This window comes from Nothobranchius furzeri, unplaced genomic scaffold (assembly GCF_043380555.1).
Source record: "Nothobranchius furzeri strain GRZ-AD unplaced genomic scaffold, NfurGRZ-RIMD1 Scf168, whole genome shotgun sequence".
Lineage (NCBI taxonomy): Eukaryota > Metazoa > Chordata > Actinopteri > Cyprinodontiformes > Nothobranchiidae > Nothobranchius > Nothobranchius furzeri.
Window position 1 is genome coordinate 30,001 of NW_027223184.1, and position 7,500 is coordinate 37,500.

Consider the following 7,500-nt stretch of genomic DNA (forward strand, 5'->3'; position numbering starts at 1 on the left):
CAGCGTCCAGCAGCTGATGGTGGGGTGGAGGAGCTGCAGCCAGCCTCCAGCAGCCAGCCTCCAGCAGCTGATGGCGGGGTGCAGGAGCAGCAGCCAGCCTCCAGCAGCTGATGGCGGGGTGCAGGAGCAGCAGGCAGCCTCCAGCAGCTGATGGCGGGGTGGAGGAGCAGAAGCCAGCCTCCAGCAGCTGATGGCGGGGTGCAGGAGCTGCAGCCAGCGTCCAGCAGCTGATGGTGGGGTGGAGGAGCTGCAGCCAGCGTCCAGCAGCTGATGGTTGGGTGGAGGAGCAGCAGCCAGCCTCCAGCAGCCAGCCTCCAGCTAGTGATGGCGGGGTGGAGAAGCAGGCAGCCTCCATCAGCTGATGGCGGGGTGGAGGAGCAGAAGCCAGCCTCCAGCTGGTGATGGCGGGGTGCAGGAGCTGCAGGCAGCCTCCAGCAGCTGATGGCGGGGTGCAGGAGCTGCAGGCAGCCTCCAGCAGCTGATGGCGGGGTGGAGGAGCTGCAGCCAGCGTCCAGCAGCTGATGGTGGGGTGGAGGAGCTGCAGCCAGCGTCCAGCAGCTGATGGTTGGGTGGAGGAGCAGCAGCCAGCCTCCAGCAGCTGATGGCGGGGTGCAGGAGCAGCAGCCAGCCTCCAGCAGCTGATGGCGGGGTGGAGGAGCTGCAGCCAGCCTCCAGCAGCCAGCCTCCAGCTAGTGATGGCGGGGTGGAGAAGCAGGCAGCCTCCATCAGCTGATGGCGGGGTGGAGGAGCAGAAGCCAGCCTCCAGCTGGTGATGGCGGGGTGCAGGAGCTGCAGGCAGCCTCCAGCAGCTGATGGCGGGGTGGAGGAGCTGCAGCCAGCCTCCAGCAGCCAGCCTCCAGCTAGTGATGGCGGGGTGGAGAAGCAGGCAGCCTCCATCAGCTGATGGCGGGGTGGAGGAGCAGAAGCCAGCCTCCAGCAGCTGATGGCGGGGTGCAGGAGGTGCAGGCAGCCTCCAGCAGCTGATGGCGGGGTGCAGGAGCAGCAGGCAGCCTCCAGCAGCTGATGGCGGGGTGCAGGAGCTGCAACCAGCCTCCAGCTGGTGATGGCGGGGTGGAGGAGCTGCAGCCAGCCTCCAGCAGCCAGCCCCCAGCAGCTGATGGCGGGGTGGAGGAGCAGAAGCCAGCCTCCAGCAGCTGATGGTGGGGTGCAGGAGCTGCAGCCAGCCTCCAGCAGCCAGCCTCCAGCTGGTGATGGCGGGGTGGAGGAGCAGCAGCAGACAGCCTCCAGCAGCCAGCCAGCCTCCAGGAGCTGATGGCGGTGTGTGGGAGCAGCAGCCAGCCTCCAGCGTTCAGCCAGCATCCATCAGCTGATGGCGGTGTGAAGGAGCTGCAGCCAGCCTCCAGCAGGTCATGGTGGGGTGGAGGAGCAGCAGCCAGCCTCCAGCAGCTGATGGCGGGTTGCAGGAGCTGCAGCCAGCCTCCAGCAAATGATGGCGGGGTGCAGGAGCTGCAGGCAGCCTCCAGCAGCTGATGGCGGGGTGCAGGAGCAGCAGGCAGCCTCCAGCTGCTGATGACGGGGTGCAGGAGCTGCAACCAGCCTCCAGCTGGTGATGGTGGGGTGGAGGAGCTGCAGCCAGCCTCGAACAGCTGATGGCAGGGTGCAGGAGCAGCAGCCAGCCTCCAGCAGCTGATGGCGGGGCGCAGGAGCTGCAGGCAGCCTCCAGCAGCTGATGGCGGGGTGCAGGAGCAGCAGCCAGCCTCCAGCTGGTGATGGCGGGGTGAAGGAGCTGCAGCCAGCCACCAGCAGCTGATGGCGGGGTGAAGGAGCTGCAGCCAGCCACCAGCAGCTGATGGCGGGGTGGAGGAGCTGCAGCCAGCGTCCAGCAGCTGATGGTTGGGTGGTGGAGGAGCAGCAGCCAGCCTCCAGCAGCTGATGGCGGGGTGCAGGAGCAGCAGCCAGCGTCCAGCAGCTGATGGTTGGGTGGAGGAGCAGCAGCCAGCCTCCAGCAGCTGCTGGCGGGGTGCAGGAGCAGCAGCCAGCCTCCAGCAGCTGATGGCGGGGTGCAGGAGCTGCAGGCAGCCTCCAGCAGCTGATGGCGGTGTGCAGGAGCTGCAGCCAGCCTCCAGCAGCTGATGGCGGGGTGCAGGGGCTGCAGGCAGCCTCCAGCAGCTGATGGCGGGGTGCAGGAGCTGCAACCAGCCTCCAGCTGGTGATGGCGGGGTGGAGGAGCAGCAGCCAGCCTCCAGCAGCCAGCCTCCAGCTGCTGATGGCGGGGTGGAGGAACAGAAGCCTCCAGCAGCTGATGGCAGGGTGCAGGAGCAGCAGCCAGCCTCCAGCTGGTGATGGCGGGGTGGAGGAGCTGAAACCTGGGTCGGACCTGGTCTGCAGCAGGGCCCATTACCACTCAGAAGCTGATGGCAGTGTGTGTTTAGGTCCCTGCGGGGTGGATGAGCTGAAACCTGGGTCAGACTTGGTGTGCAGCAGGGCTCAGCACCCTCCAGAAGCCGATGACAGTGTGTCTTTAACTCCCTGCCTGGTGGGAGAGCTGAAAGCTGGGTCGGACCTGGTCTTTAGCAGAGCTCAGCAGCCTCCAGAAGCTGATGGCAGTGTGTGTTTCATCCCCTGCGGGGTGGGAGAGCTGAAACGTGGGTCGGACCTGGTCTGCAGCAGGGCCCATCACCATCCAGAAGCTGACGGCGGTGTGTGTTTAAGTCCCTGCGGGGTGGGAGAGCCATAACCTGGGTCGGACCTGGTCTGCAGCAGAGCTCAGCAGCCTCCAGAACCTGATGGCAGTGTGTCTTTAATCCACTGCGGGGTGCAGGAGCTGAAACCTGGGTCGGACCTGGTCTGCAGCAGGGCTCAGCAGCCAGCAGAAGGTGACGGCAGTGTGTGTTTAGTTCCCTGCGGGGTGCAGGAGCTGAAACCTGGGTCGGACCTGGTCTGCAGCAGAGCTCAGCAGCCAGCAGAAGGTGATGGCAGTGTGTGTTTAAGTCCCTGCCTGGTGGGAGAGCTGAAACCTGGGTCGGACCTGGTCTATAGAAGAGCTCAGCAGCCTCCAGAAGCTGATGGCAGTGTGTGTGTTTTGGTCCCTGCGGGGTGCAGGAGCAGGAACCCGGGTCGGACCTGGTCTATAGCGGAGCTCAGCAGCCTCCAGCAGCTGATGGCAGTGTGTGTTTAATTCCCTGCCTGGTGGGAGAGCTGTAACCCGGGTCGGACTTGGTCTGCAGCAGGGCCCATCACCATCCAGAAGCTGATGGCAGTGTGTCTTTAATTCCCTGCGGGGTGGAGGAGCAGAAACCTGGGTCGGACCTGGTCTATAGCAGAGCTCAGCAGCCTCCAGAAGCTGATGGCAGTGTGTGTTCAAGTCCCTGCGGGGTGGGAGAGCTGAAACCTGGGTCGGACCTGGTCTATAGAAGAGCTCAGCAGCCTCCAGCAGCTGATGGCAGTGTGTGTTTAAGTCCCTGCGGGGTGGGAGAGCTATATCCCGGGTCGGACCTGGTCTATAGCAGAGCTCAGCAGCCTCCAGCAGCTGATGGCAGTGTGTGTTTAAGTCCCTGCGGGGTGGGAGAGCTGAAACCTCGGTCGGACCTGGTCTATGGCAGAGCTCAGCAGCCTCCAGAAGCTGATGGCAGCGTGCCTCTAAGTCCCTGCCTGGTGGGAGAGCTGAAACCTGGGTCGGACATGGTCTGCAGCAGGGCTCGGCAGCCTCCAGCAGCTGATGGCAGTGTGTCTTTAAGTCCCTGCCTGGTGGGAGAGCTGAAACCTGGGTCGGACCTGGTCTATAGCAGAGCTCAGCAGCCTCCAGCAGCTGATGGCAGTGTGTGTTTAAGTCCCTGCCTGGTGTGAGAGCTGAAACCTGGGTCGGACCTGGTCTATAGAAGAGCTCAGCAGCCTCCAGCAGCTGATGGCAGTGTGTCTTTAAGTCACTGCCTGGTGGGAGAGCTGAAACCTGGGTCGGACCTGGTCTATAGTAGAGCTCAGCAGCCTCCAGCAGCTGATTGCAGTGTGTGTTTAAGTCCCTGCCTGGTGGGAGAGCTGATATCCGGGTCGGACCTGGTCCACAGCAGGGCCCATCACCCTCCAGAAGCTGGTGGCAGTGTGTGTTTAAGTCCCTGCGGGGTGCAGGAGCAGAAACCTGGGTGGGACCTGGTCTGCAGCAGAGCTCGGCAGCCTCCAGCAGCTGATGGCAGTGAGTGTTTAAGTCCCTGCGGGGTGGGAGAGCTATATCCCGGGTCAGACCTGGTCTAAAGCAGGGCCCATCACCCTCCAGAAGCTGGTGGCAGTGTGTGTTTAAGTCCCTGCGGGGTGGAGGAGCAGAAACCTGGGTCGGACCCGGTCTACAGCAGAGCTCAGCAGCCCCCAGAAGCTGATGGCAGTGTGTGTGTGTGTGTGTGTGTTTAAGTCTCTGCCTGGTTGGAGAGCCGATACCTGGGTCGGACCTGGTCTGCAGCAGGGCTCAGCAGCCTCCAGAAGCTGATGGCAGTGTGTCTTTCATTCCCTGCGGGGTGCAGGAGCAGAAACCTGGGTCGGACCTGGTCTATAGCGGAGCTCAGCAGCCTCCAGCAGCTGATGGCAGTGTGTGTGTTAAAGACCCTGCGGGGTGGGAGAGCTGAAACCTGGGTCGGACCTGGTCTGCAGCAGGGCTCAGCAGCCCCCAGAAGCTGATGGCTGTGTGTGTTTAAGTCCCTGCGGGGTGGGAGAGCTGAAACCTGGGTCGGACCTGGCCCGCAGCAGGGCCCATCACCCTCCAGAAGCTGATGGCGGTGTGGGTTTAAGTCCCTGCGGGGTTGAGGAGCTGAAACCTGGGTCGGACCTGGTCTGCAGCAGGGCCCATCACCATCCAGAAGCTGATGGCTGTGTGTGTTTAAGTCCCAGGGGGGTGGGAGAGCCATAACCTGGGTCGGACCTGGTCTGCAGCAGGGCTCAGCAGCCTCCAGTTGCAGATGGCAGTGTGTGTTTAGTTCCCTGCGGGGTGCAGGAGCTGAAACCTGGGTCGGACCTGGTCTATAGCAGAGCTCAGCAGCCTCCAGAAGCTGATGGCAGTGTGTCTTCAATTCCCTGCGGGGTGCAGGAGCTGATACCTGGGTCGGACCTGGTCTGCAGCAGGGCCCATCACCATCCAGACGCTGATGGCAGTGTGTGTTTAAGTCCTAGTGGGCTGCAGGAGCTGAAACCTGGGTCGGACCTGCTCTATAGTAGAGCTCAGCAGCCTCCAGAAGCTGATGGCAGTGTGTCTTTAAGTCCCTGCGGGGTGGGATAGCTGAAACCTGGGTCGGACCTGGTCTGCAGCAGGGCCCATCACCATCCAGACGCTGATGGCAGTGTGTGTTTAAGTCCTAGTGGGCTGCAGGAGCTGAAACCTGGGTCGGACCTGCTCTATAGTAGAGCTCAGCAGCCTCCAGAAGCTGATGGCAGTGTGTCTTTAAGTCCCTGCGGGGTGGGATAGCTGAAACCTGGGTCGGACCTGGTCTGCAGCAGGGCCCATCACCCTCCAGAAGCTGTTGGCAGTGTGTCTTCCATTCCTAGTGGGGCAGGGGAGCAAAGACCTGGGCAGAGGAGCGCCTGTCTGCATCCGATCCGGCCCCTCAGCAGCCCGCCGTGAGCCTTAGAGAACCCCCCCCCCCCCCCAGCGGGCTCCAGGAACCGGGCCCTGCGTCGGACCCAGCTCAGTAAGGCCCTCCCTCGGGCCCTGCAGCAGGTGGCCCCGTCTATGCAGTCGAAAACCCCGCGAAAATCGGTGTAGAAACGCCCGAGAGGCGTGGTGCGGTTCCCCCGGCCGGTACCGGGTCCGGACCGGTCCGGAAGTCCACCCAGAACACTGCCTGGGGCTTCTGGGCGGCTCCCCAGGCGCAGGCAGTCGAAAACCGCGTGAAAATCGGTTCAGAATTGACAAAACGGCGACCTCGTCGCTCCAAAAACTAAGTCCAAACTAAGCCTTTCGCTTATCGCTTAACGCTTAAGGCGGTCGGCCTTATGGCCAGTAAATGAAAAGTGCCTGCGCCCCTGGAGGTTTTGGAAGGTGCGAGCGATGACCATGCTCGGGTTAGTAGGTGAGGCCATCGGAAAACCAGCGTGAGTTGGCGGGTTTGGGTGGCAATCTATTCCAGGCAGAGTCGACTATCTCTGGGCATCAATTTTGGGATTTTTCCGGCTCTGGTTCTGGGAGAAACGCAGGGGCAAAGTGCACGAGCCGCGGCCGATTTTGGTGGCCTGTCCCTGGGCACAAAGTCTGAGGAGTGTGGGCCTGGTTCTCCGAAAAATACCAGTCTGCTGGAGCTCACTCCCATGGCTCCAGGGGGCACGGCACACCCCCCGGTAGCCGACCAAAGTGCTCTACTCGGGCCAGACTCGGACCCACGACCCGGGGTGAGAACCACAACTACTGGTCATCCTTTTGACCTCCAGGGGGCGCGGCAGAGCCTCCCCAGTCCGACGCAAGTGCCCCACTTGGGCCATACTCAGACCCACGGCCCGGGGCGAGAACCACAACTACTGGTCATCCTTTAGACCTCCAGGGGGCCCGGCACAGCCTCCCTAGACCGACACAAGTGCTCCACTTGGGCTGTACTCTGACCCAAGTCCCGGTGCGAGAACCACAACTACTGGTCATCCTTTAGACCTCCAGGGGGCCCGGCACAGCCTCCCTAGGCCGACACAAGTGCTCCACTTGGGCTATACTCTGACCCAAGTCCCGGGGCGAGAACCACAACTACTGGTCATCCTTTTGACCTCATGGTCATCCTTTAGATCTCCAGGGGGCCCGGCACAGCCTCCCTAGGCCGACACAAGTGCTCCACTTGGGCTATACTCTGACCCAAGTCCCGGGGCGAGAACCACAACTACTGGTCATCCTTTAGACCTCCAGGGGGCACGGCACACCCCCCGGTAGCCGACCAAAGTGCTCTACTCGGGCCAGACTCGGACCCACGACCCGGGGTGAGAACCACAACTACTGGTCATCCTTTAGACCTCCAGGGGGCCCGGCACAGCCTCCCTAGTCCGACACAAGTGCTCCACTTGGGCTATACTCTGACCCAAGTCCCGGGGCGAGAACCACAACTACTGGTCATCCTTTAGACCTCCAGGGGGACCGGCACAGCCTCCCTAGACCGACACAAGTGCACCACTTGGGCCATACTCTGACCCAAGTCCCGGGGCGAGAACCACAACTACTGGTCATCCTTTTGACCTCATGGTCATCCTTTAGACCTCAAGGGGGCACGGCAGAGCCTCCCTAGTCCGACACAAGTGTCCCACTTGGGCTATACTATGACCCAAGTCCCGGGGCGAGAACCACAACTACTGGTCATCCTTTAGACCTCAAGGGGGCACGGCAGAGCCTCCCTAGTCCGACACAAGTGTCCCACTTGGGCCATACTCAGACCCACGGCCCGGGGCGAGAACCACAACTACTGGTCATCCTTTAGACCTCCAGGGGGCCCGGCACAGCCTCCCTAGTCCGACGCAAGTGCTCCACTTGGGCTGTACTCTGACCCAAGTCCCGGGGCGAGAACCACAACTAATGGTCATCCTTTAGAC